At 40.4% G+C, this 27,903-nt stretch overlaps 2 long non-coding RNA genes across 2 annotated transcripts in view; one reads left to right on the top strand and one right to left on the bottom strand.

Annotated features, from left to right (window-relative positions):
- Positions 1-27,903, bottom strand: part of LOC136792090 (uncharacterized) — a 314,851-nt gene that overhangs the window by 27,298 nt on the left and 259,650 nt on the right. The gene's annotated exons all lie outside the window — the stretch shown is intronic.
- On the top strand, positions 1,428-6,629 carry LOC136792089 (uncharacterized). Its single transcript, XR_010835251.1, has 4 exons — positions 1,428-1,694; positions 2,343-2,379; positions 5,115-5,382; positions 6,467-6,629. It is a non-coding gene; the product is annotated as an uncharacterized lncRNA (long non-coding RNA).

The following is a 27,903-nucleotide window of genomic DNA, read 5'->3' as shown; positions in this document are numbered from 1 at the left end:
ATTTGGAGGGAGCACAAACATTCAACCCATAACAGTCCTCACACTTTTTTTCTTTTTTTAATCAATACTCTTTTTGCAAGGAGAGCAAAAATTGAAATTTAAAGCATTGTTGCTGATTTCTCATTAGGCATAAGGGTAGAGCCCAATGGCTTTTAATTTTATTCCTAAAACCAACTTCAAGGATTCTTCCTTATTACTTTAAACTTTTCTAGTAGCATGTCTCATACATTAAAATAGTTTGGGCATAAAATGACAAATAGGACAAAATTAGCCTCTTCCATCCTTTATTTATTTATTTATTTTGATGTTGTTTCCTTTCTTTGGCAAGATTCCCTCTTCAGCATGTGGAACTACCCACCTCTACTCAGCTCCCACCATCCAGTAGCCACTGTCCAATACAGGCTTGCTTCTGCCTCTGAGAAGCTATATAAATGTATGTAATCTTGTCTTTCTCACGTCTTCCTTATTAAGAGTTCTCATCTGAAAAATGCCTTTCTCCTGGGATTATTGTAAATATTCAAATAGATGCTCTATAGCTTGTTTGTTTTGATAATGTGAAGTGCTATACAAATCTTATTTTTATTATAATGCCCCCACAGATTCAGGGTTCCAGACTCCAGTGCATTCCCATCAAAATCCCTTTAGGACCTAATAGGTGACAGGCAATAAAAAGAAGCATTAATAGATGATGAAAACTAAATCAAATGGTACAGGTGGGTCAATCTTGATGAAAAGTAATCACTAGATATAGCAAAGGACTAGAGATTGTTAGGGAGCTTGAAAAAGTAGTTTTGGGAGGCTAGAAAGTTGGAAAACCTGACTGGAGTCATTTCAAAAAAAGAATGGGTGGAAGAGGAATCAGATATACTAAGTATAGGCAACTCTTTTGAGAAATTTTGCCGTAATAAAGCAAACAAATGAATTGGTAGCTGGAAAGAGACATACACTCCAGAGCAGGCTTGTTTGAAAGCAAGCTAATGAGAAGGATTCAGTAGAGAGGAAAAAATGATGATGCAGGACAAGGTTGCTGGAGCATCCTTGGACAGACAAAAAAGGATTAGATGGGGTGCCCAAAGGAGGTGTCCTTAGCAGCACAGACACTGCATCTACCATAACAGGGCAGAAGGCAGCTCTGATGCTGCTAGCTGGGTGGGTATGGTGGTGGGAACCTGTGAAAGTTGTCCCCTAATGGGTTCTTTTTTCTTTGTGGAATAGGAAGCAAGGTCATAAAAGTGAGAGTTGAGCTGGAGTTAAACAGGAAAGGGAGTGGAATATACATCTGGGATTGTGGAGGAGGAAATGGACTAGAATTCTGCGGTATGATTTCTGGGCGGCATTAAGAGCCTGGTTGAGATCTGCAGTCTTTAATTTAAAGTGATAGGTTATAGGCACAGAGTAGAAGACAATTTGGATTTCCCCACGGCTGAAGTTTTACTAAATGAGTACAGCGAAGCCAGAGGGGCCAAGAGAATTTAGGGGAGTGCTAGGGAGTGGTAATAATGGTTGACCGTGGGGTTTAAAGGGAAGTTAAGGACTTGAGAAGGCTGAGAGCCAGTGAAATGGGGGTAGGATCAGTGTCAGATCCAAGGACTGCTGGAGTCAGGGAGCAGAAGAAAAGAACTGAAAATAAGAGAGAGGGTGGGCAGAGCCTGGAGTTTACCGTTGAGATCATGGAGGAATCACGGTTAATCAGGGTAAGTGTGTACGGTAACCAGTCTTCCCGTGGACACGTACGTGGCTTGCTTCCTCACCCTCTTTTGGTTTTCGCCCCCCACCCACTTCTCCCTCTCCTCACTAGCTCATTTAAACCTGCAGCTTCTCCTCAGACTCACTGGTGCTCGGTGTCCCCATTTTCTATTTTGTATTTCCTCAAATAGTTGTTTACATCTCATATTCTGTATACATTTATGTATTTATTTTGCTTATTAAATGCCTTCCTCCATTCGTCCTCAGTGAGGACCAGAATTTAAGTCTGTTTGGATACATGTACCATCTTTACTGACTAGAACATTGCCTGGCACAGAGCAGACGAGGCACTCGATATACTTTTTGTTAAATGACTTGAATAAAGCAACTTTATATTTTAATACAGGAATTCCAAAGAGCCAATAAGATTCATCAAGTTCTCTTAATCTTATGGCTTCTTCTAGATAGTGGAATTTTCTGAACAGCTTATGACAAATTAGTGAAGTTCCTATTCATTCTAACTATTTTTGAATAGAAATCTAAATAAATGGAGACTGTGGAAGTGGTTTTTTTTTTTTACTCTAAATGGGATTAAATAGAACACTATTTAACCTTTTTTTTTTTTTTTTTTTTTTTTTTTTTTTTAACCATTCTAGGTCACTGTTATAAAATTAACTCTTGGACTCTCCCAAGGTGAGTGTGAATTTTGGTCCCTTTGCAAAGGGTTCTTAGTGATCTTGAGATCACAATACTTTTAGTTGAATCTCTTCCTTTTGTCTCCTGCTTTCTGTCATGTCACCAGCTATTACTTTGTACTCCTATGTGTATACGTGCCTGTAACAGCTCGTTCCACTACCACTCCTGCCCCGACCCCATAATTCTCTGTCTTCATGTACTTTGGACTGATTTTAAAGGATCTACGTGAAATAAGAGAATATAGGACTTCCCTGGTGGTGCAGTGGTTAAGATTCCGCCTGCCAATGCAGGGGACATGGGTTCAAGCCCTGGTCCGGGAAGATCCCACATGCTGCCGAGCAACCAAGCCCATGCACCACAACTACTGAGCCTGAGCTCTAGAGCCCACAAGCCACAACTACTGAAGCCCATGTGCCTAGAGCCCGTGCTCCGCAACAAGAGAAGACGCTGCAATGAGAAGCCTGCACACCCTAACAAAGAGTAGGCCCTGCTCACAACTAGAGAAAGACCATGCACAGCAACGAAGACCCAACGTAGCCAAATTAATCAATTAATTTTTTTAAAAAAAGAGAATATGGACACTAAGTGAGGGCACGGGGGCCACTCTTTTTTTTTTTTTTTTTTTTTGTGGTATGCGGGCCTCTCACTGTTGTGGCCTCTCCCATTGCGGAGCACAGGCTCCGGATGCGCAGGCCTAGCGGCCATGGCTCACGGGCTTAGTTGCTCCGCGGCATGTGGGATCTTCCCGGACCAGGGCACGAACCCGTCTCCTGCATTGGCAGGCGGATTCTCAACCACTGCGCCACCACGGAAGCCCCCGGGGGCCACTCTTAATGGGATTAAGGTCTAGGCAACACCAGTTTCTGCTGTCTTTATTGCCTACTGCTAGGTTCTTAACTGTGTGCTAAAGAGGTGAGATTGATCGACATTTGAATTATTAAGAGGTGAGGTGTTACTGTCATTTACATCACGTGATATTTTGGCCTGTCAAATCCCTTCTTTCCCACATGGACAGCTGCCTCCTCCATCTATTCATCTGGTCCATTCTATGCAGGTCGAGCTGAACACATAACGCTGCATGAAAATGTAGGAGAAGTAGTAAGGATACCAATTAAGGTCCTCCGATTGGAGAAACCTGCTCTGAAAATGTGCCCATTAACAAAGTTCCATAGGCCCTTAGGACAAAGTTCCATCTGAAGACACAGTCTTACTGAAGCAGCAAATGGTGAAACATTTAAAAAAGAAAAAGAAAAAAAGTATTCGAGTGGTTTTACAAATAATGCAGAGGTCTATGATAAATCTTGAAATTTTCACCTGACGTAGATTTAAATAGCACAGGTACGTCATGCAGCAATAGACATTTGGTTACTTAACAAATACTCCTATAGCTGCAGGTAATACATTTATATTTTTTGTTGTGTGTGCTATTCAGAGCCGCCATCCCAGAGTCAAGAAAGCACAGTTCTGTGACTGGTCTCTGATACAAACTGTCAAGAGTCACAGCCTTGACCATTATGCCTTCTGGATGTCAGTTTCCTCATCTGTTAAAACCATCCCTGACGTCTGTCTTAGAGTTTAAATTCTACAACACGTTGCCCTGGATTAAAGGATTGAGGAGTTCTGGTTCCACCCAGTAGAGGGTAGTGTTACCTAGACAAGGTCCCAGCATGAGCCCAGCACAGATGGAGCAGTGGAAGCAGAATTTAGAACATAGAACGGGTAGCTGCCTACCTCCCTGTCTTGAGTCACCAGACCACAAATGCTTCTCCACAAAATAGCAATCTCCAGCAAGTGTAGAAATGCACTCCTCCTCAGTCGTTTGCCACTATTCCTAAAATGGACACATTACTCATTGCTACTGGAATACGAACAGGAATTTAAACTCCTACAATCTGTGTTGTTTTCTGAAATTTAAAGTTTGTTCTATGAATACATTCATTTATATAAAATACAGCAGCTTGTCTATACATATTGAACGTTTAAAAATTACAGTTGAAAGTCACAGATTTTTTCCTCCTGCAAAAATATTTAAGAAGTATTTATAAAGTTTGATGATGTTTAATATCATGCCGAGAACGGAAACCTTAATTGCACTTTTTAATATATAAATAGCAAAAGTCACTGGCCTGTGATAGACAGATAATTAAAGTTCTAGGTGTCAAATCCATAGTCCTAGTACTGGACGAAACCCTGAATCTCCATCAGCCTGTGAAGTTTACAGAGGGCCTCACACTGGAGTGGCCCCCATGGGAGCCCCAGAAGCTGTCTAAGAACACATTCTCAAATAGCAAGTCCTGTCTGCTGGGATACGATTGAGGCACATAAAGTAAAATAGTGGCAGGATTAGGTAGTTTAAGATGCCGTCTCTTCAGTACAAATAGTAACTCAGTAGGAGATATGAAAGTATTTGTTGAAAAAGCGACAAAATGGACGAATGAAGACGTCAGTATAAAATATAGTCCATGGAGAAGTCTTCATTAAGGGCTACTGTTTAACAACAAAAAAAGAAAAATTAGGCAGTACATGTAAAAATGCACTGAAAGATCAAAGGTACTATGCACATGTAAGATATTACTATCATCATTATTATAATTTGGGGGGTTCAGGACCACCTTGAGACCCTGTACTAAGGGACCTTAGAAAGCTATTTTGGTGAAACTTTCCAACTTCTGCTTCCTCTTTGATCTTTATCACTGATAGAGGGCCTACTTACTTTTTTGGTTTTCTTTTAGTATAAATACTGAAGCCTGAAAGGAAAGAGTGAATAGAAGAACGTTGTAAGCCGACCTGGGTCAGGAAAGCACTGTGCCCTGTTCAAGTCCCAGGCTAGAGAACCACAGCCTGTCTTCCCATGCAATGCACACCACCTTTGCTATTCCTGGCTGTAAGACTGCACCCTTTTGGGGGGAGTTAAAAGTTTCTCAGATCAGGAGGAAGCCTGGCTACTTGAGAGAAAATAAAATCACGATCCACCTGCCTCCTCTTTTGCCTGTAGCAGCTGTAAGTGCAATAAAATGTGAGAGTAAAAACAAATTTGCTATGGCAACAAAGTATACTCTAATAATGAGGATGGTGTCTATCAAGCAGGAGCAGCTAGAACTTTAGGGAGAGGGAAAGGAAGTACACCTTGAAGAAGTAGGAAGAAAACACATTAAAAGTTTAAAGTTTACCATTCGCCAGCCTACATACTGTTGGCCCATTTAGACAAGATGGATTTGTATCTTGGCTAACTTCCTCCTAGCAGTATTCTAACAAAGCAGGGTTTTATATTTTGGGGTAGAGGGTACCTAGTACTTCCTAAAAGCAGATAGAAGGAGAGATCAGACCCTCTGATATAGAAACATGGAACAGTGTGCCATCGATGGGTGACACACAGAGGTCTGGGTATCTAGATCCTTTGCTTTACCACTGGGCTTCCCGGGGCTTGGTCCAAATTCTTTGACAAGATAATTCTCAAGAAAGATTTCAGAAAAATGGCTACCAAGCCGGATAGGGGCCCGGAAACAATACAAACCCATCATGAGTAGGCTGAACATAGAAGTCAAGGACCTAAAGGAAAATAAAGAGGAACTGCTGAGAATCAGACACTGGGTTGAGGTAGATTGAATTTATTCCATCAAAAAAATTTAAATTAAGGCATTCAGAATTGGCTAGCTTATGCTGCAGAATACATCAACACCAACATTTTTAGTGATTTAAGCAACAAAGGTTAATTTCTCATTCACAGTATCTGTCAATCACACCTAAGTAGGGAGTTCAGCTCCATGTCCTCCTCATCTTGGGATTTTGCCAGTTGTGAGGATCTTATGTCAGAGTTAAATGCCCTGATCTAAAAGTGACATATGTTGCTCATGTTACTTCTGCCTAACCCTTTGGCCAGAACAACACTATCCAATTTCAAGAAGGGAGAATCTTCCCATGTGTCTGGAAGAAGAAAAGTAGATATAGACACATATTATAAGTCTCTACCATAGTTTGAGTGCACTGGGAATTTTTATATGAGATGTATATGCCAAAGCTTATATGTAAAATACACGGGACTGCCCTGGTGACGCAGTGGTTAAGAATCCACCTGTCAATGCAGGGGACACGGGTTCGAGCCCTGGTCCGGGAAGATCCCACATGCTGCAGAGCAACTAAGCCCGTGCGCCACAACTACTGAAGCCTGTGCACCTATAGCCCGTGCTCCGCAACAAGAGAAGCCACCGCAATGAGGAGCCCGCGCACCGCAACTAGAGAAAGCCCACTCACAGCAATGAAGATCCAACACAGCCAAAAATAAATAAATCCTTTATATTTTCTGGGAAAGTACTGGGCCATTGTGTTATATAAAAACAGCCTTCTTCCCTTCAAGAATGTGTGGGTATGAGGACAGGGGTGTGCTGAGCATCCTGGAAAACACTGGTAGATGGTTGTGGTCATTTGGACCCACATTTGAAACTGAAGGGTTTCAGACTCTGACTGCCGGCAAGAGTTCAGTGGCAAAGTTCTGCAAGGATGTAGGTTGAGGCCTCATCATCGTTCCAAAGGCAAAAAGATGGATCTAAGGATGAGGCTTCTCAAAAATCAGAAAGCTGCCAGAACCTCGTTCGTGATGGCTGTTCGCAGACCTTTTTCCTCTTCTAGATCTTTACTAAGGGTGTCCCCCAACTTAACACAAATAACAAAACAAACTAAAACAAAGCCTGTATTCCCCGTTCCCCTTACTTAATTTCATCACACTCAGTTCAAACTCTATTTCTAACTCATTCCACTCTTTGTGCACTAATACTCAGCATGAGTTTCCTTTTTTTTTTTTTTTTTGGTGGTACGCAGGACTCTCACTGTTGTGGCCTCTCCCGTTGCGGAGTGGACTCCCAACCACTGCGCCACCAGGGAACCCCTAATGGTTCCTTAACATTCCATGGATTTTACTTTTTCTCTCCACTCAGCCTAAGTTCCATGACAGTAACCTTACCTCTGACCCTTTCTCTTTTGTCGTCTCTTCTAGCACTTAGCACAGGGCTGTGACAGAGTTAGCCAGCAATACATATTTATTTGATTATACCAGTGATTGGAAAGGGAAACATTTTTATTGAGAACAGTGCCCCAGGCTAATGCAAATATACTTTAGGTAACTATGTTGTCATTGAAAACTATATTTTAAAAGACAGCTCTCTGATTTGGCATCTGCCATCACTTTAGTTCCCTCAAGCCACCTTCCAATGAGGTGGAAAAGGCAGTAAAAGAGAGAAAGTGAGTAGCTAGTGATGAGAACAATATGGCCTAGGGAAATAAGAGGTGAACTGGAACCTGGCTCCTGAATTCTAATCTTGATTCTGCCATTCACTAGCTCTGTAAAGATGGGCCTCGACATCTTCATCTATGAAAAGGGGTACTTGCAGTTGCCTTGCCTACTTCACGGAATGCTGAGAGAATTGAATAAAATCATGTAAGCTAAAGGAATCTGAAACCTTTAAAATACTTGACAAATATCATTTTCAAGTGGGATCATTAAGAAGGACTTAGTTGTGTCTAATGTCTTCTGTGCTATCAGAGCAATTTCAGGATGGGTAGCGGATACAGAGTAAACCCCTGAGAGCACATGCTCTGAACTCTGAAAGATGTGTATCTAATCAGCACGAGGTCCTATTGCTCATCGCCGGGGGTTTCTCCCTGGGCATCCAGTTCAGTCTGTAAAGTGGTATATTTATAACTTTCTGAAGCCTCTGAGAATCCCAGGAAATAAGAGTGTGATCTGATTGTGACTGTAGTTTGCGGGTTAATATCGCCGCCAGGCTGGTGGTGATTTCTAACAAAAGCAAAACAGCAGGTATCCGTGAGAGAAGGGCACTAAAGCTTTCCGCATCTCTGAGAGGGGCCGCTTCCCCTCCCTTCATGTTTCTCTTCCTCCCTCCCATCTGGAGCAGAAAAGACCACAGCTGGAGCCAGAATAAGCCTGCTCAACTGCAGAAGCTGATATGAGACCGGGGTTGGGGGGGGGGGATGGGGGGCGGCGGGGGACGGGGGACAAGGCCAGTGGGCGCGCTCTGGCAGTAGAGAGAGAATTACCAATGGCGGGAGAAGCTCAGATGGGGTTTGGTGGTCGTGGATAGGAAATAACGAGTCCCCTTCATGAATCGTAGGGATTCTGTGCGGAAGCGATGTTAATATGTGAGCCCAGCGGCACATCCCACAGAGAAGCTGTCATGGTGGGGAATGTGGCAGATACGCCAGTGTGAAGGCAGGAGGCCTGGGCTTGAGTTTTAGTGCCAACTTTATTAGCTCCACCCTTAGTTTCTCTGAACATTTGTTGTCTCATCTGAAGAATGGCAAAAGAGGAGGGAGATTAAAAGCTAGTTCAAAGCTTTGGTGTCAGAACTGAATGAGAATACTCTTATAAAAGAAGCCCTTTTGTAAGCAATCAGTGGATCATTTGTAATCATGAAGGACTTTATGTCCGTATTCTGCACTTCCTCAAGAGAGCTAGGCAGTGAGGATTGTGAACAACTGTGATATAGAAGGAGAGAAACAGACCTGGTAGTAGAAGAATTTACATCCAGCATCATGGACATAACACAACCTGAATTCTTCACCACGGGGAAAGCAGAGTCAGAGTTCTATGATCGTATCATGGCAACTCTGAGACTTTGGTTGCGAGGCTATTCAGCAAATGTTATGTGGCCTGACAAAGATACCCACATCCTAAGCCCCAGAACTTATGAATATGTTATTTTACATGGCAATAGGGAATTAAGGTTGCAGACGGTATTAAAGCTGCAAATTAGCTGATGCCCAAAATAGAAAGATTATCCGATAGACCCAATGTAATCAAAAGGGTCCTTAAAAGTGGAAAAGAGAGTCAGAGGAAGAAACGCAATGACAGAAGCAGAGTCAGAGTGATGCAATGTGAGAACTCAACCAGACATTGCTGGCTTTGAAGATGGAGAAGTGGCCCATGAGCTACAGGGTGTAGGCAGTCTCTGTGTGCTAGAAAAGGCAAGGGAATGATTGGTTTTCCCCTAGAATCTCAAGAAGGAACGCAGTAAGATCTTCAGCCTATACTTTGATTTTAGTGCAGTAAGATTCCTGTCAGATCTCTAACCTACAGAATGATGAGATAATAAATCTGTACTGTTTTAAACCACTGAGTGTGAGATACTGTATACAGCAGCAATAGAAAACAAATGTAACACTCAAAACAAGATATTTGATACTAAGGAAGGTCTTTTGAATGATAATATCAAAAGGTTTGCACATCAGAAAGGTGAGCTTGTAAGTGAAACAAAGAATTCAGAGGGTTAATATAAACTGTAAAAAGGACATGAAGTTGTCATTTTTAACATCTGTCCCACAGCCTAAAGAAACAAGATTAAATTTGAGAGAATCACCAAAATTCATCCTCTTCACTGAGTAATCTTTCTATAACACAAATCTGATCTTGGCAAGCCCTTGTTTGAATCCTTTGTGGACTTCACATTGCCAAAATAATATATTTAAAATTTTATCTCTGCGATTTAACTTATTTCTCCAATTGCATCTCCTTCAACTGTTCCATAAGCTAAAATACAGGCGAAAATCTTGTCATGGCAAATATATTCCTATTATTGAAAGTGCTGGGCTTTCTATGTCTCTGCACATATAGTATGTTTTCCACTTAAAATATACTTCATTTCCAGTAATGCCATTTGCAGCAACATGGATGGACCTAGAAATTATCATACTAAATGAAGAAAGTCAGAGAAAGACAAATACCATATGATATCACTTCTATGTGGAACCTAAAATATAACACAAATGAACTTATTTACAAAACAGAAACAGACTCACAGACATAGAAAACAAACTTCTGGTTACCAAAAGGGAAAGGCATGGGGAGGGATAAATCAGGAGTTTGGGATGAGCAGATATAAACTACTATATATAAAATAGATAATAACTCTATAGCACAGGGAACTATATTCAATATCTTGTAATAAACCATAATGGAAAACAATATGAAAAATATGTATATATATGCACACACACACGTATACATGTACATGTATGTATGTATAGACATAGTTTTCTTTTAAAAAACTGAATGACTTTGCTGTACACCAGAAACTAATACAACATTGTAAATCAACTATACTTCAATTAAAAAAAAATTCTTCATTTCCTTCAGTTTGCAAACTCTGACTTGTCTTTCAGTTTAAATGATACCTCTTCAGGAACACACTTCTCTAACAAAGAAGCCTGACTTAGATTCTGTAAGCAGACATGTGTTAATTTTTTAGCTGATCACCGTCCAACCCGCCACCCTTTCTGTTATCAGCGTGCTCTCCCTTTGGGGAATTCAGCATTGTGCACAGTATTTTGGTGAGAGGGATTCCCAATGTCCACGTCTCACTGTTGGCGGCTCCTTTTAAAACTTGAAGTTAGCAAGCCAAATTCTTCTTGTCTCCACCCACTATAGCCCAAGGATAAGTATGTGATCTAAAATTGATCCAGTTCCCAGCAGTTTGAACTTTGAGTGAATGATGCAAAAAAATAAGTTCACAGAGTGATCATAAGGAGTGCAATGGCCAGCAGACTGGATTTTGTTCCACAGCATGGTCTTTGCTTGCTTGATTCCTGCCCAATTTTCAAGCCTACTTTCCCAGCCCCTTCACCTTCTCTTACTGTCTTTCCAATATTTTTTCCCCCTAAATCAAGCCAGAGTCAATTTCTCTTCTTACATTAAGAGTCATCACTGATAGATGCTTCTTTCTCTGGGCTCCCATACCACATTGTTGATGCACATATTATAATACCTATCACTTATACTGTTTACTTTATTTAGTTATTCATAATTAGGATGGGTTTGAAATAGCTCTGACCATCTCATGGCCAAACTGGATACAGCAAAGTTGTGCTTTATCTGATCAATCAGTTAGATTTTTTAAAATAGGGAATAACTTTTGGAATTTTTAAATACAATGTTAAGGGGGAAACTTGCAGAGAAAAATCACATTGACTTAAGCATATGTAGTGTGATAAAGCCTATGAAGGAAGTATGATATGTCTATGGGGTCAGTCAAGGATGGAGACGATAACGGAATAGCAAGGCAGAGACTCATGAGACAATGGATTGAAGCAGAGGATACGGAGCTTGGAGTAGACAGTCAGTTGTGTTAGATTCGATATTTGTGTGTAATTGTAAAGAAGGACCTACAGAGTTCACTGTGATGTGTAAGAGGATCAATATTAAGAAATTAAGAGCCCCTAAACCCTGAGAAATTTATGGAACAAAGTCTCTGATACTTAAAGAAAATACTAAGCTGTAAAATAAATATAAGAAAAATCAAAAACACGTTTGAAGTTTCCTGTGATAATTTCTTTTGAAATCTAAAATATTAGTATTTTCAAAAATATTTCTTGTTGTTTTTCGGGTATCTCTGAACTGTTTATACCTTAATCACTGGCTTAGTCTGCCTGTTGTTGATTCAGTCCTGCATATGCTGGACATTCAGTGAATGAAAATCAATGGATTTGACCATCTTCTGGTGAAACAAAGCAAGTTGTTTAGGTAACAGGTGGAGTTTTTGTTGGTGGTGTTATTTTTGTTGGCCAGGGGGTTGCCTTGGGGATTAAGGGATGGAGCATTTCAGAATGCCAACCATGAACCTCGAAAGCTCGTTTTTTCATCCTACAGTCTAGTGGCTGTATCTATTTCAGTCTGAGCTTGAGAAAAAAAGGTCATGGATAAGGTAAGTCTCCCATGCAGCTGTTGGATAAAGGAACTTTCGTATTTTCGTGGTGTAGGTAGTAATATTCTTTTCAAATGAGATCTTTGGAAAGAATTTTTCTGAAGACTTAGAATGAAAATACCTGGACCGGTTTCTGAATGCAGAAGGCAAGTTTCACCTCAGGTGTTAAGCATTTGAATTAGGCCATATCCTGTGGAGTCGTGCAATATCAAATGCTTTTGGATCACGTTCACTGACCAGTTCTTCAAAAGGGGTGTCTTATTTTTAGCTCATTTTCTCACAAAGTTCATGAAGAAAATGCCACTGTTTTGTAGGAGCAGACTCTAAAAGGTGGAAACTTTGCATCTATTACACAGCCATTAAGCCTCATCAGCCTCCCCCACTGCTAACCTATATACTATATCAAGACAGGAAAGCATGGATAACATTAAAATCGACCATAAATAAAGTTCCCACATTAAAATATTTTCCTGTCTCTGAAATTATTGCCAAGATCTGTTAATGGAGAAACATTAACAAGACATGCAAGGTGCACGTATGCGTACATGTGTGCATGTGTGTGTGAGCACGCGTGTGGAGGGGTGTGTGTGTTTGGAGGTTGAGTGGTATGACACCTCTAAGAAGCGTTCTATGCACAAAATCTAGTTGAGCACTCACAGAAAGACTTTATAAACCTTTCCCTAAATGCAACTCAGCTATCGAACACAAAGCACAAACAGGGCTATTACACTTGCTCAGGCCAGCTAGAGGCCTCGTTCTGAGTGTTACAGTCTTTTCAGGTTTCCAGTGGATACCATTCACCTCAAATTGTGTAACTTAAATTCACTAGATGTTCAGTGTGCTGGCCTCCACGCACCACCTCCCAAATTTTTTAGACTTACTGGATTTTCCTGCAGCTACATGAAAATAACTGTTTCATCATACAGTGATTGAGCTTTTAGTGCTTACCTAGTCAGGGCCTATTTCCTTAATAAGCTAATGCCTGCAGTAGTTTCTAAAGCAAGAATACCAGGAACATTTGTTATCGAACGGAGCCCTTACCAGTCATTAGTTGCTCTTAAGCCCCAATTAGATTAGTTTTCTACAAGCTATAAAATCATTTTGGCATAACAGATGCTCAAGGAAGTTTTTGCAGTCTCTTGCTTTCTTATTTCTTCGAAGTGAAAACTGACCCCGTGTGTGCTGGGTGACCCTTGTTTTGCCTATTTTTCAATATGTCTATATTTTAAAGAAGAACTGTATTAAAAGTTTACAAGTGATTCCATGTTTACTTAATTTGTAGCCACTTAATTTGCACACTCAGATTTTTATTCCCTACAAACATATATGGTATATAGGGTGTGTGTACAGAATATAAAAATGAAGGCTTAGAAATTGAAATGGTTTATATAAAGGCAAGATCAATTTTTCGAATGCTTGATGCTTTAGATACTTTGGACAGGCTTCAGATTTCCATTCACTCTTTAATTTAAACCTGTGGAAATTATTTGGCTGGTATATCTGCATCAGTTGTTACTAAATGTTATAAAGATTTGAGAAGTTTCTAAGAGAACTTAACACTCTCCATTCCTGATTCTGCCAGGAGAAAAAGTAAAAGATTTTGTACTACTGAGAAAGGAATGGTAAGGTGTTGAAATAACATTTTCCACTATCTCTTCCTGTGTAAAATGTTTAGGCTCTGAAAACTCTTCAGTTAACATCACACAACCAATTAGTTGTGTAATGTTAATAGGTTAACAGTACAGCTGGGTTAACCCACACAGTCTCAGGTTAGGGTAGTGTCCCTACACGAATAGGAACAACTTTTCACTTTTAGAAATGTCACGGTTTGAATGGTACATTATATTTACCTTCTAGATGTTAAGGAAATTATTTAAAATTTTATAAAGTTGATGTCCTCAATTATGTGATAAAGATAATATTTACCCTGCACACTCAATTAGTAAGAATTTTCTGTGCATCTACCCTAGGCACACATGAAATGTTACAGGTGTGCATGACATGATTCTGTCCCATGTGGAATTTGCAACCTGTGTGATTTTAGTCCATTGTAACAAATTTGACAGTACTCTGGAAATGAAATAAGAGCACTAATTATCCTCCACAAATATAAAATGATAACAGTGAGATGCGACAACTCTCTAGCTTTATGACCTTGAAAGATGTACTTAACATCACCAAGCTTATTTCTCCATCCATAAAATGGAGACGGATACAGGATTCTGCTTAAAGAATTGTGATGAAGATTCAGTGAAATAAAGTCTAATGTGCTGAGCACAATTCTGGTCATATGGTTGATCTCAGAAGATGGGCAAAAATAAATAGATGAATAGATGGATGAATTAATAAGTAGTAACTACTAAATAAATTCACATGTGCGTGGACAGGATGAGGGTAGCAGAGAGAGAAAGGGGCAAGAATTCATTAAACATCTGCGTGCTAAACAATTTTGTATCCTCTCCTCCCTCTCTCTATACTTTTTTATCTCTGCCATTTACAAGCTCTGTGACTTTGAGCAGATTACTCAGTCTCTTTGAGGTTGAGTAATTGAGGCACAATCTCTTTGTGCCTCAATTTCCTCAGCTTTACAATGGTAAAATATATATATATATATATTTTTTTAATTTAATACATCACATCACTGGTACATAGTAAGTGCTCATTAAACCATAGTTATTGCTATTTCATATAGCTGTTATTATTTCAGGAAAGGCATAGGATGATAATGGGAGGAAATGCAGACTTCTCTACTGAGAAAAATGGGGAGAACACATTGGATCTCTCCACTACTAAGGGTTTGAAAAGGAATGGTTTGCAACTGAGTGAAACCTAGATCCTCTCTTAGGATTTGGTCCTATACTCTTTCTTTCAGAGAGGATGGTTATTCACCATATGATTCTTTGATGATGATTCACCACATGATTATTTGCCACAGCTTTAACAACAAAAGTGAATGAACAAACAAAAAAAGCCTAGGTGATGTGGTTAAGTCAGATTCAGCTACTGAACTACAGGCAACCTAAGAGGTTCCTCCAAGGCCAAATCCAAATGCTTATAATTCAGAATGTTTCTGCAAAAATATTCATGAACATATTCATGTAAGCAGTGCTTCAGAAACTAAGTGTTCTTTATAATAAGCATCCATTCATCCTAACATGCCTTGAAAGGAAAATTGATGCTGTTATTCTAGCTCAAAAGATGATGAGACAGAGGGAGGTGAATTGCCTGGACTAAGGTCACACATTAAGTCAATAGCAGAGATAGACTCAGAATGAAAAGTAAAAGTAAACAATATTTTCCCCCAACAGTAGTGGTACTTCAGTTCTAAGACTGTTACCTTTCATTGCCTTGTCTTTAAGTTTTGGTACAATTAATTGCTTTTGAAAGCAGCAAGCCTTACAAACTACTCTGCCTACTTGGATGAGTTTTTAAAACTCACAAATTTCTTCTCACTTGTGGTTAAACTTCAACTAGCTGCCAGTGTATTTAAAGGAACACTCCGTGAGTCTGGACAGTGCTATGGCCTAAAGCAAAGAGGTTTTATCCAAATCCTATCCACATTATCTAAGCAGCTGGTTTAACTCTGGGAGGGGCTTCTGACCCTGAAACCTGACTTCTCCAGTCAGCCAGGTGGTATGTGGCACTGGCTTCAAGGTCTTGTCACACACTCCGGATACTTGGGAAAACAGTTTACTAAGTTGGGTTATTGGTATTTTCTATATTAATAAAAATGGCAGTACATCAAGGAGTTATAGCCTAACATCTCAAGTCAGTGTGGAGACTGGGGGACAGTAAACAAAGTGAACTGTCTCAGCAGCTCACTTCCAGTTATCTCAGAAGGAAGTCAAAACTAAAGAGCAGAGAGTATTCCTAGAAGAGCTTTTTGTAAGCTGTTTTTGACTTTATTGGGGCTTTGTTCTGTTTTGGTTTTGCCACTTAGCTGTCTCACTGCAGCGATCAATGCTGAAATTTGAAATTTCGCTCTGAGCAAAAGGAGTAAAGAGAAAGCTGGGAAGCCACCCTCCTTTCCACCTCCAAGCTTCATGGAAGAATAGCCCAAAGGCAATTGCAATGCAGACAGCAATGCAATGCAGACAGACCCCCCGGAGGTCTTTTAACAGGGGACATGACAATCCAGCTGGAGCTTGAAGTGTGACCTTGGAGGTTTGAAGAGATAAGCCACCTGTGGAACTCTCATATTGAAGAAAATCAGCCCTGCTTTTAGGAAACTGTGAAGGACTCCCAAGAACCTTGCCCAGTACCAACATGGCCCCACTGCCTGCACGCAATATAGTCCCAGGCTACCTGTCCAACCGTATTTACCATTGTTTCCTTTCACACTCACCATGCTTCATGGAAGCTGAACTATCTGCAATCTCCTGTACAAACCCCAAACATTCCTAACTTAGGCAATTCTTTTCCCTCAAACCTATATTACTCTCATGTCTGCCTGTGTTCCTTGTCCCAGTAAATAGAAACTCTTTTTACCAACACTACTAATTATCAAACTAAAAATTTGAAACCACCCTTGAATTCTTTTTTATATCTGCCTGTCAGATCTGTCAACAAGTCCTGATTCCAACCACTTCTCACCCCTTCCATTACTACAAAGCTGGTGCAAGCCTCTGCCCCTCTTGCCTGGATCATTGCAATAACCTTCTAATTAGTCTTGTTTCTTCCCTTGCCCTCCTGCTGTCTATTTTCAAAAAAACAGATGGTGATTCTGTTAAAATATAAATCATATTGTGTCACTCGTCTACTCAAATTTTTCTTTACTTCCCAAACCAGTCAGACGAAGGCCAGTGTCCCAGCAATGACCTACAAGACCTTCTATGATCTGGCTTCATCTCTACTACCCTTGCTCGCTACTCATCGTTTTCCAGTCAGAATGGCTTCTGTTTTTCCTTTTAAAAACCAATCACACTCACTCCTCACATCCTCTACACTGCTTCTGCATGAAATTCTTTTCTCCCAGTTATAAAATGATGTTTCTTCTGAACCCTTCTTCAGGTATCTGCTTAACTGTCATACTCTCTGTGAAATCTATCCTTACTTTTTTATTCTGGCACAGTATTCATCATTATCTAACATATTGCATACTTTATTTGTATTGTTTGTGTTTGTATTTATGTCTCCTATCATTAGGAAGAAAGTTCATGCAAGCAAGGAGTTTTATCTATTTTATCTATTTTATTTATTGTTGTGTCCCCCAGCCCCTAGAAGAGAGCCAGGCATACAGTAAATGTATCTAGAATGGATGAATAAATAAAGTCACCTTTTTACATTGCTGAAAGACTTAATGAGTATGTCAAAAAAATAATAGTTATTTCTTCCTTGAAGGGCCATACTTTTTAGAGTCCAAAAGCATACGACTCCTGAATTCCAGATAGCAAGGATGATGAAATCTTCTTTTCAAAGAAATGTCACTATTACTGTTAAGTCCTAGTTACAATTCTACAAACTCCCTGTGGGCATAGTTAATCTGAGGCCCCTTTGAAAAAAAATGTCAATTACCTCTTGGTTTCTTCTTTCTCCAGAACTGTGACATCCTCCCCTGATTAATTCTCATTTCATTTTCTATAGCATCAACTGCAGAGCCAGCACTCATTCTCTTCAAACAAATTACTAAAGGCAACATGATAACCTGGCAGAATTGTCTTAACTTCAGTTGTCTTTTTCCTTTTGAAGTTAAATCCCCTCTGCTCATTATCAGATGATCTGAGTAGATTGTATGTGATGTATTACTGGTTTTGCTGTTCTATTTTAGTAGAACATTTATTGTATTCTAATGAGAGGAGAAATAAATTTGCTAATGACATGAATAATTATAAGTGTAAACATGAGCTGGGTCTGCATCTGTGACTACTGGGAGAATGCCTCAAGAAAGAAACAAAACCTGTGGAGGTCAACAAAGAGAAAAAGCGACAACTGTAATCAAAGTCTTTCTCCCCTTCTGGCAATTTATACTGCAGATAGGCTCTGGGTGCTGAGTACACGAGCAGAGAGGAGGGAGCAGGAAGATTCAGCCTAAGTTTTCAGTTTACAAAGTTGGTAGGTTACTGATTAAGGGTGGAATGTGCAGCGTTAGACTGAATTGCCCAGTGAGGAGAAGAATTGCTCACTTCATTCTACTTGCTTAATGTGTATTATGGTCTTACTTATAACAAGGCACTGTGGTAGGCATTTCCAAGGAAACAGTGTAATAAGCATCATTTCTGATTCAAAAATGTTTAAACTGAATAGAGAAAACAAGAATACAAATGACTGTACTGGCAAAGATATAGTCACAGTTTGCAACAAGTTATAGGCACAAATAGCCACCATGATAGAGGCACAAAACTGCTATGAAGTTCAACTGATAAGGAGGTCCTAACCCATTCATTTGTGTTTGCCAGGCGAAGGAGGATGGGAAATGAATGTGGATGTGTGTAAGTGCTGGAAAAAATCTTTCTGCCTCTATGAGGGGAGAATCTAGGATACATTGTGAAATATGAGTATGATTTTAACAGTCAAAGAGGCTCAAGAAGAACATTCCAGAAAGTCTGTGTAAAGTTGGAAAAATTCAGAATACGGTAAGTAGTCCATTTGGATGAAGCACAGGGAAGTGATGGTAAGTAGGGCTGAAATATAAGTGGAGAACAATAATATCCTTCAATATCAGGCTGTAAGTTTGTGCTTACAGGAAATGGGGAGCTACTGAAGACTCTGAGCGTGAGTGGGACATTATAAGAGATCTCAGAATCGTAAGATTCTTTTAGGAGTTTCCAGAGGAAATGTGAACATGCTGCTCTCTTTCTTTGTCTTTCTTGGCCATTGGCTTCCAAGGTCTGTGTAGAGATAATCTGACCCATTGTAAGTAATTTAGAGATTGAAGTTGAAAGTTTGATCAATATAAGTCCTGAAATAGAGTAAAGTACTCACAGCAATTGTACTGTTATTTTTCCCACTGTAAAGCTAAGGAAGCTGAGGAACAAAGAGATTAAGTAACCTGCCCAAGGTCACATAGTTAATGGCAAAGAGAAAAAGAGATAAAAAGAGACAGAGAGAGATTGAGAAGAAAACCAAACATGCATTGTTGAATTGGTATAGATGCAAATACCATTAGACATTTGCTTAATGTATTATAGCTTTGGGTAAATTAATTTAAAGCACTAGAAATTTAATGAGTTGAATAATTAGAATTAATAGTTAGAATTTTTAAATATATGGCTGAATATTTTGGTAGTTTTAGTTAAATATTTCTTAGTTGCCTTATTATATTGACTGAACAGTTCTATTCAAAGAAGATTACACAGAAACATTTTATGGATTCTGAGCTTTTAAGGCTGTGGTTCTTTCTGAAGAACAAACAGAGATATCTGAAGAATGAACAAAGAGAAAAGCCTTCTTACTTTAATTGTAGACAAATAGTTTTCCTTAATACATAGTGAACAGTAAGTAGAGTCGGTTTTGGGAAGTAAGTACAAGAGTAATTCTGCAACCCTTTTTAAAAATATTCTCATTAATGCAGCTAAGGTGTTCTTGTTTGCTCCATTTAACAGCTGTTCAGCTGTATTCTCAGATGGTGTGTGTGAAGAAGTCAGTTGTAAAAAATGTTGTAAGCACCTTATTAACAAAAAAGGTTGCATGATAGCCTAAGAATGTTTCTTCTCTATTCATCTGTTGGCTAGGGTCCCCTCCAGATACTTGAAGGGACAAGAGCCCTATTCCCAATAATATTGACTTTACCCCTCTCTTAGGCCTAGACAATCATAAGGTTAAACTTATCTTTTACCTAACTAAGTATACACATATGTATATACTTCATTTCCATAATTAAGATGCAAAGGTCCCCATAAACAAAAACCAGAAAATGTGTTTATGTTATTGTTAAAACATTAGTTGTTGAATGAGAAATTAGAGAAACATATACAGAAAAATTCTATGGACTCAGGAAATCTTATTTTTCTGAAAGTTTTGAAGCTATTGGGTTTCTGTACTATTCAGTTATTAGATAGCACATTCATTACACTTTTGTCAACCAAGTAAAATAGATATCATATAATTCCTTTTATTTCCTCTACTCTTGAGGCTGAGCTTTCAACAGAAATTAATGTTGGGTCAAGAACTTTTAAAATGTATACTTCTACCTTACCCAACAATTATTCTAGAAATATATTCCAAGTAGATAGCCTGTCTTGGGTCAGGCTTCAGAAGCACCCTCTGAAGTAAGAATTCATGTGTAAGTGACTTTTTAAGAAAGTGCCCTAAGAACTACGGAGAGAAGAGGGGAAGAAGAATAGGGACTAGGAAGAATCCAAGCAAGATTTGCAGAGTTAAGACAAAGTTCACTATGGACACGTCAGCCTGATGACACAGGGACTCTGCAGTATGAATTATGCCTCAAAGTTTGTCCTGACCTGAGGCAGAGAACTGGGCTTTCATATTCCCATATCTGCATTGGCTAAGGGTACTTCCAGCTGTTTCTTCCATGGGGGCACAGCAGAATCAGAACCCCAAAGGCAGTTCACAGAAGAAGAGTCCTAGGTGTCAGCAGTTCAGGCAAAGCCACTGAAGCTGGGAGAAGAGCTTTATTCACAATACGGAATACTGCACAGACATTTAAAAGTTTTAATTAGCAAGGATTTTTTTGAACTTTAGGGCACTGGAAATATATTAGAAATGTAGAAATACAGAAAACAGAAAAGACAGCCTACCCACATCGGGCTAACATTCTAGAGGGGAAATAAGACAAAACAAAAAAACAAAAACAAGAGAGATGTAGTATGTAGTAGGCAGTAAGTTATATGGAAGAAAACAGAACTAGGCATGGTTAAGAAGGACTTACAAAGGCAAAAAGTATGTAAGGGAGGGGACTATATATTTTAACTTAAAAATATAATTGAAAAGGATCAACTGAGCAAAGACATGAAAGAAAGAAGTGTTGCTGCATGCACATTTGGGGAAAGATTTTTTTCTAGTCAGAGGAAGTAGTGCAAAGGACATATGCAGAGGGAATATGCCTGCTGTGTCTGAAGAATAGTGTGAACATTAGCCTGTCTAAGGCAGATTAAGAGCTAGGAATTCTAATGGTATGGTGGTAATCATCTTGCAATATATAAATCTATCAAGTCAACATGTACACCTTAAACTTATACAATGCTATATGTCAATTATATCTCAGTAAAGCTGGGGGGGGGAGTAAAAGTAAATTTTAAAATAAGAGATAGGGGTCCTGTAAGTGATCAGGTCAGAGAGTTAACAGCCACATCATCCAGGGCTTTGTAGGTCATAGTGAAGACTCTGGCTTGAGGAAAGTAAGAGGCCATTGGAAGGTTTTTAGATGTGTGACATGATCTGAATTACTTTTTAAAAGAATCACTTTGACTGCATATTGAGAATAGATTATAGAGGGGCAAGGATAGAAGCAGGGAAATAAATTAGCAACTTTTGCAGTAATCCAGGCAAGTGATAACAGTGAATAGGACCAGGACTATAGCATTGGAAATGGGTGAGAAGTACTGGATTATGTTATAAATGTAGACAACAGAATTTCCTGGTGTGTTAGACAAAAGGCATGAGAAAAATTTTAAAAGGAGTGCCAGGAGGGTTTAAATATTTGGCCTGAAAATTTGGAAGGACAGAGTGGCAATTAATTAAGATGACTTTAGGTTTCACCTAAAGAAAATAGAGAAAAAGAGTAAAGTATATCCAAAGTTAGCAGAGAAAGGAAATAATTAAAATCAGAGCAGATTAAATTGGTAAACCTCGGCCATAGTAACAAGAAAAAAAGAGGAAAAACACAAATTACCAATATCAGGACTGAGAGAGGGACATCACTACAGATTCTACAATTATTGAAATAATAAGGAAATTTTGTAAACAGTTTTGTGTCAGTTAATTCAACAATTTAGATGAAATGGAAAAACTCCTTGCACACAAACTACTAAAGCTCACTCAAGAAGAAATAGATAAACTCGATAGCTCTGTATCTACCAAAAGAATTGAATTTGTAATTTAAAACCTTCCCTCAAGATAACTCCAAGACCAGGTGGCTTCATGAATGGTTTCTACCAAATATTTAAGGAAAAAATAATACTATTACAACACAAACTCTTCCAGAAAACTGAAGAGCAGAGACTACATCTAAGTTCATTCTATGAGACAGATGACCTTAACACCAAAACCAAAGAAAACGAAAGATCAATGTACCTCATTGCCTAAATACAAAACTCAAAACAAAACTTTAGCAAGTTGAATCCAAATATACACACACACATGACGATACATATGGTAGGACAGGGAAACTTTTCCCTTCTTTCTAGGTTCTTTGGCTTGTCTAATTAAATCGACGTAAGACATAAACAAAAGAAAAACAAATTTAATTTCATATGTATGGGAATTCCAAAGATATGAGGCTCTTTTACAGCCAAGACAACTGAGTCCTTTATGCCATCCTGGGCTAAGGAGAAGGGGATCGGGGTCTGGGACTTCAAAGGGAGGAAGATAACTCATGGGTATATGGGAAAAGCAAATGTTTGGTTAAAAAAAAATGCATGCCATGCCACACAGCTAAGTCTTTCTGATGTAAAAAGTTATCTCTGGTAATAGCTCTTTTCCTGGTATAAGCCTGATATCTAAATTCTTTTAGGCAGTTAAGGAAGAGTTACAAAGCTCTTATTGAATCTGTTGGGCCTTGATTGTCTTCAGCTTGAAATAATCCACATGCCTAAGTGATACATTCTGTGGAAGCCCACCCTGAACCCCATCCACACTATAAGAGGTGGAAAAGCAAGCAAGCCGCCCTATAGCTTACCTACCCCTTGTGTACACTAAACTATTCCCTCTCACTTGATAATTTGAGTGTAATGAGCTTATACTGCCAGCCCGGTTTTATGAAGGGCTCACTGATGAATAGACCATGATCACTGAAGCATTCACTTACTCTGGTACCATACAGCACTGCATAAACCTTGCTATGGACTGAATTGTATCCCCCTAAAATGCATGTGTTGAAGGCCTAACCCACAATGTGACTATATTTGGAGTTAGAGCCAGTAAATAGGTAATGAAGGTTAAATGAGGTCATAAGAGTGGGACCCTGATCCATAGGATTAGAGTCCTTGTAAGAAGAGGCACCAGAGAGCTTCAGCTTTCTCTTCCTGAGTATACTCAGAGAAAGGCCATGTGAGGGCACAGTGAGGAAGAAGCCATCTGCAAGTCAGAAATAGAGCTTTCGCCAGAAAGGTAACTCTAACAGACCTGATCTTAGACTTTCCAACCTCCAGAACTGTCAGAAAATAAATTTCTGTTGTTTAAGCCACACAGTCTGTGGTATTTTGTTATCAAAGCCTAAGCAGCCTAATACAAGCCTAAAATTAAGGAAGCAACCCACTATACCTCTTCCTGCTAAAGGGCGCTCCCCTGTGGGATTAAAGTCTGGAGAAACTTAGAAAATTAACAAGGCACACTGTTTGCTTTTAGTATTTACAGAGAGAGTGGCCATACCAAAATGTCCCTATAGTGGTTATACAGACACCTTTTAAAAAATATATAAATTTATTTATTTATTTTTGGCTGTGGGGGGGTCTTTGTTGCTGCGCACAGGCTTTCTCTAGTTGAGGTGAGCGGGGCTACTCTTTGTCGCAGTGCGCAGACTTCTCATTGCAGTGGCTTCTCTTGCTGTGGAGCACAGGCTCTAGGCACACGGGCTTCAGTAGTTGTGGCGCGCAGGCTCAGTTGTTGTGGCACACGGGCTTAGTTGCTCCGCGGCATGTGGGATTTTTCCGGATCAGGGCTCAAACCCGGGTCTCCTACATTGGCAGGCGGATTCTTAACTACTGCGCCACCAGAAGTCCCCAGATACCATTTTAATAATGTATTAATATTAACCCCATGGGGGAGTTGGGATCAAGATGGCAGAGAAGTCGGATGTGGAGCTCACCTTATCTCATAAAAACATTGAAAATACATCTACAAGTGGGACAATTAGCACAGAACAGCTACTGAACATCACAGAAGACCTCAGACTCCTGAAAAGACAAGAAAACCTCCACATAACCAGACAGTACAAAAGGAAAAAGAAAAAAGAAGGCATTGGGATGGGGCCTGCACCCTAGGGAGGGAGCTGTGAAGGAGGAAAGTTTCCTTGAGGAAGTCTCCTCACCGGCAGGGAGATCAGACTGGATGCAGGGGGAGCTTTGGAACCTAGGAGGAGAGCACAGCAATGGGTTGGGGAAGGCAAAATGGAGAGTAACCTGCACAGGTCGACTGCCCTGTGCTCCCCAGCCTGAGACATTTGTCGTTCAGTGCAGGTGGGGGCTGAGTGCTGAGGCTCAGGCTTCAGAGGTCTAACACATGGAAAAGACCAGGGTTGGCTCTGTGGAGAAAGCCTGAAGAGGCTGGGCTGTGGCAACTGAGGGTGTACTCAGAAGAAATCTGGGCCCGCCTGAGAGGCAAGGCACCATTACTGGGGGGGGGGGGGGGGGGGGGGGCGGGCACACGAGGAGAGAGGCAGGACTGCCATAAGAGCTTCTTTCCCTGTGAGTGCTCCCAGGCAATAGGACACTACCTACAGGAGCTCTAGGGGTGGGCGTGAGTCACCACCACCATCATGGGCTCCAAAGGCAGTACTGGCCACCGCTATGAAACCCACAAACAGGCAGAGGCCCGCCCCCGCTGTCCCAGGAGCACACAAGGGCCATTGTAACTGCATACCCCATATCAATGGGAGAATGGCCAGCACACACTGAGGAAAGAGGCAGCAAGCATCCAAAGTAAAAGCAGCCCCTCAATGCCGGATAAGAGGGCAGAATAGAAGGACTTGAGCTCACTGCCTCTCACAAAAACACCAAAATCACAACTAACTACTGAACAACCATCAATAAGAGACTGGAACCTACCAAAAAATTACATTTCACATTCAAAGACAAAGAAGCCACACTGATACAGCAGGAGGGGCACTTTTGCAACATAAATCCCATACCCACTGGGTGGGCGACCCAGAAACTAGAAAATAAGTATATCGCAGAGGTTCTCCCACAAGAGTGAGAGTCCAGAGCCCCTTGGGTTCCTGAACCTAAGGAAGTCTCCTCACCAGCAGAGAGATCAGACTGGATGGAGGGGGAGCTTTGGAACCTAGGAGGAGAGCACAGCAACAGGTTGGGGAAGGCAAAATGGAGAGTAACCTACACAGGTTACTCTCCATTACATCAGGCTCCCCAGCCTGAGGGTCTGGCATCAGGAAGAGGAATCCCCAAAGCATTTGGCTTTGAAGGCTAGCAGGGCCTGAGTGCAGGCAGCTCCACAGTACTGGGAGAAACAGAGACTCCATTCTTGGAAGGTGTAAAAAGGGTTCATGTACACTAGTACTCAGCACAAACTTGTAACTCCATAGGAGTTACTGGACTTACCTATGAGTCTTGGAGGGTCTCCTGGGGAGGTGGGAGGCAGCTGTGGCTCACTGGGGGGTGGGGGTGGGCAACAACACTGGTGGCACAGGCCCCAGAGAATACTGATTGGTATGAGAGCTCCCAGAGGTCACCATTTTGCCATCAGGACCTGGCCCTACAGGCACCAGGTTCCAGTGCTGGAACGCCTCAGGCCAAACAACCAGCAGGAGGGGAACACAGACACAGACATCAGCAGACAGGGTAACTAAAGCCATACTGAGCTCACAGCCACCTCAAAACACACCCTTTGATACGTCCTGCCCACTAGAGGGATAAGACCCTGCTCCACCCACCAATGGGCAGGCACCAGTCCCTCCCATCAGGAAGCATCCACAAGCGTCAGGACCAACCCCACACACCAAAGAGCAGACACCAGAAGCAAGAGGAGCTACAACCCTCCAGCCAGAGGAAAGGAGTCCACAAACACAGAAATTTAGACAAAATGAGATGGCAGAAAAATATGTTTCAGATGAAGGAAAAAGATAAAAACCCACAAGAACAACTAAATGAAGAGGAGGTCGGCATTGTACCTGAAAAAGAATTTAGAGTAACGATAGTAAAGATGATCCAAGACTTCAGAAAAAGAATGGAGGCACAGACCAGAAGTTAGAAGAGATGTTTAATAAAGAGAAGATTTAAAGAACAGGGATAAATGATGCAATAACTGGAATGAAAAATATGCTAGAAGGAATCAACAGCAGAATAACTGAGGCAGAAGAATGAATAAGTGAGCTGGAAGACAGATTGGTGTAAATCACTGCCATGGAACAGAATAAAGAAAAAAAAATGAAAAGAAATGAAGACAGTCTCAGATATCCGGGACAACATTAAATGCACCAAAGTTCACATTATAGGGGTCCCAGAAGGACAAGAAAGAGAGAAAGGGCCTGAGAAAATATCTGAAGAGATTACAGGAAAAACCTGCCCTAACATGAGAAAGGAAACATTCAAGTCCAGGAAGCTCAGAGAGTGCCATATATGATAAACCCAAGGAGGAACATGCCAAGACACATATTAAACAAACTGACAAAAATTAAAGACAAAAAATATTAAAAGCAACAAGGGAAGTGCAATAAACAACAAACAAGGGAAACCCCATAAGGTTATCACCTGATTTCTCAGCAGAAGCTCTGCAGGCCAGAAGGGAGTGGCATGATATATTTAAAGTGATGAAAGGGAAAAACCTACAACCGAGAATACTCTGCCCAGCAAGGCTCTCATTCAGATTTGACAGGGAAGTCAATAGTTTAAAGACAAGCAAAAGCTAAGAGAATTTAGCACCACCAAACCAGCCTTAGAACAAATCCTAAAGGAACTTCTCTTGGCAGAAAAGAGGCCACAAGCAGAATCAAGAAAATTACGAATGGGGAAGCTCACAGGTAAAGTCAAACATAAAGTAAAGATAGGAAATCATCCAGACACAAATATGATATCACAATCAGCAACCATGAGAAGAGGAGAATACAAATGCAGGATACTGGAAATTCATTTGAAATTAAGAGATCAGCAAGTTAAAACAATCTTGTACATATATAAACTGATAGAGTAAGTTGCCTACATATAAACCTTCAAGTTGTGAACTTTGAAAGGTGAGAACATGCGTTTGCATATCCAATCACATGACGCTCAGCAAGAAGCTGTAGCTAGATCTGGAAGAGGACAACTTCATTGCACTCCTTGCTGTGCAACATGAGGAGCTTACTAATGAAGACCTGATGGAAAGTGATTCATGACACAGGAAATGGCAAGGGGATTTTCGTTATTTGAGGAGGCACTCTTAGTTCAGAGGCACAGGACCCGAACATAGAATGGTACACAGAGGTTGCAACAGCCATTCATAAAGCAATCCAGTGCTACCATGTCATCAATGACAAGAAAAATAGAGCTACTATCCAGACATCACTGGTTCGTTTTTTCAAGAGGGTAGAAAGAATTGAAGCCAGCAAGGAACCAAAACCTGTGCCATCAATGTCAGGCATGAGTGAAATTGCAACTTGCCCTCCTTTTCCTATTGATGACGATCCTTCAGCTCTACCATCTCCCACCTCCTCCCCTCCTCCACTCAGTAACTCTTCTGGCCCACTCACTCGATGCCAGCCTCTGTGTGCCAGCTGTTGTACTGTACTACTGTACTTTTCAAGGTACTGTACTGTAAGATTAAAAATTTTTGTGTGTTTTTATGTACTATTTGTGTGAAAAGTATTATAAACCTATTACAGTACAGTACTATACAACTAGTTGTGTTCACTGGATACCTAGGCTAACTTTCTTAGACTTACTAACAAGTTGGATTTATGAATGCGCTCCCAGAATGGACCTCGTTGGTACATAGGGGGCTTACTGTATAGCAAAACCTCATGGGAACCACAAACCAAAAATCT

This window comes from Kogia breviceps, chromosome 11, assembly GCF_026419965.1.
Source record: "Kogia breviceps isolate mKogBre1 chromosome 11, mKogBre1 haplotype 1, whole genome shotgun sequence".
Lineage (NCBI taxonomy): Eukaryota > Metazoa > Chordata > Mammalia > Artiodactyla > Physeteridae > Kogia > Kogia breviceps.
This window is presented reverse-complemented; position numbering and strand designations above follow the sequence as displayed.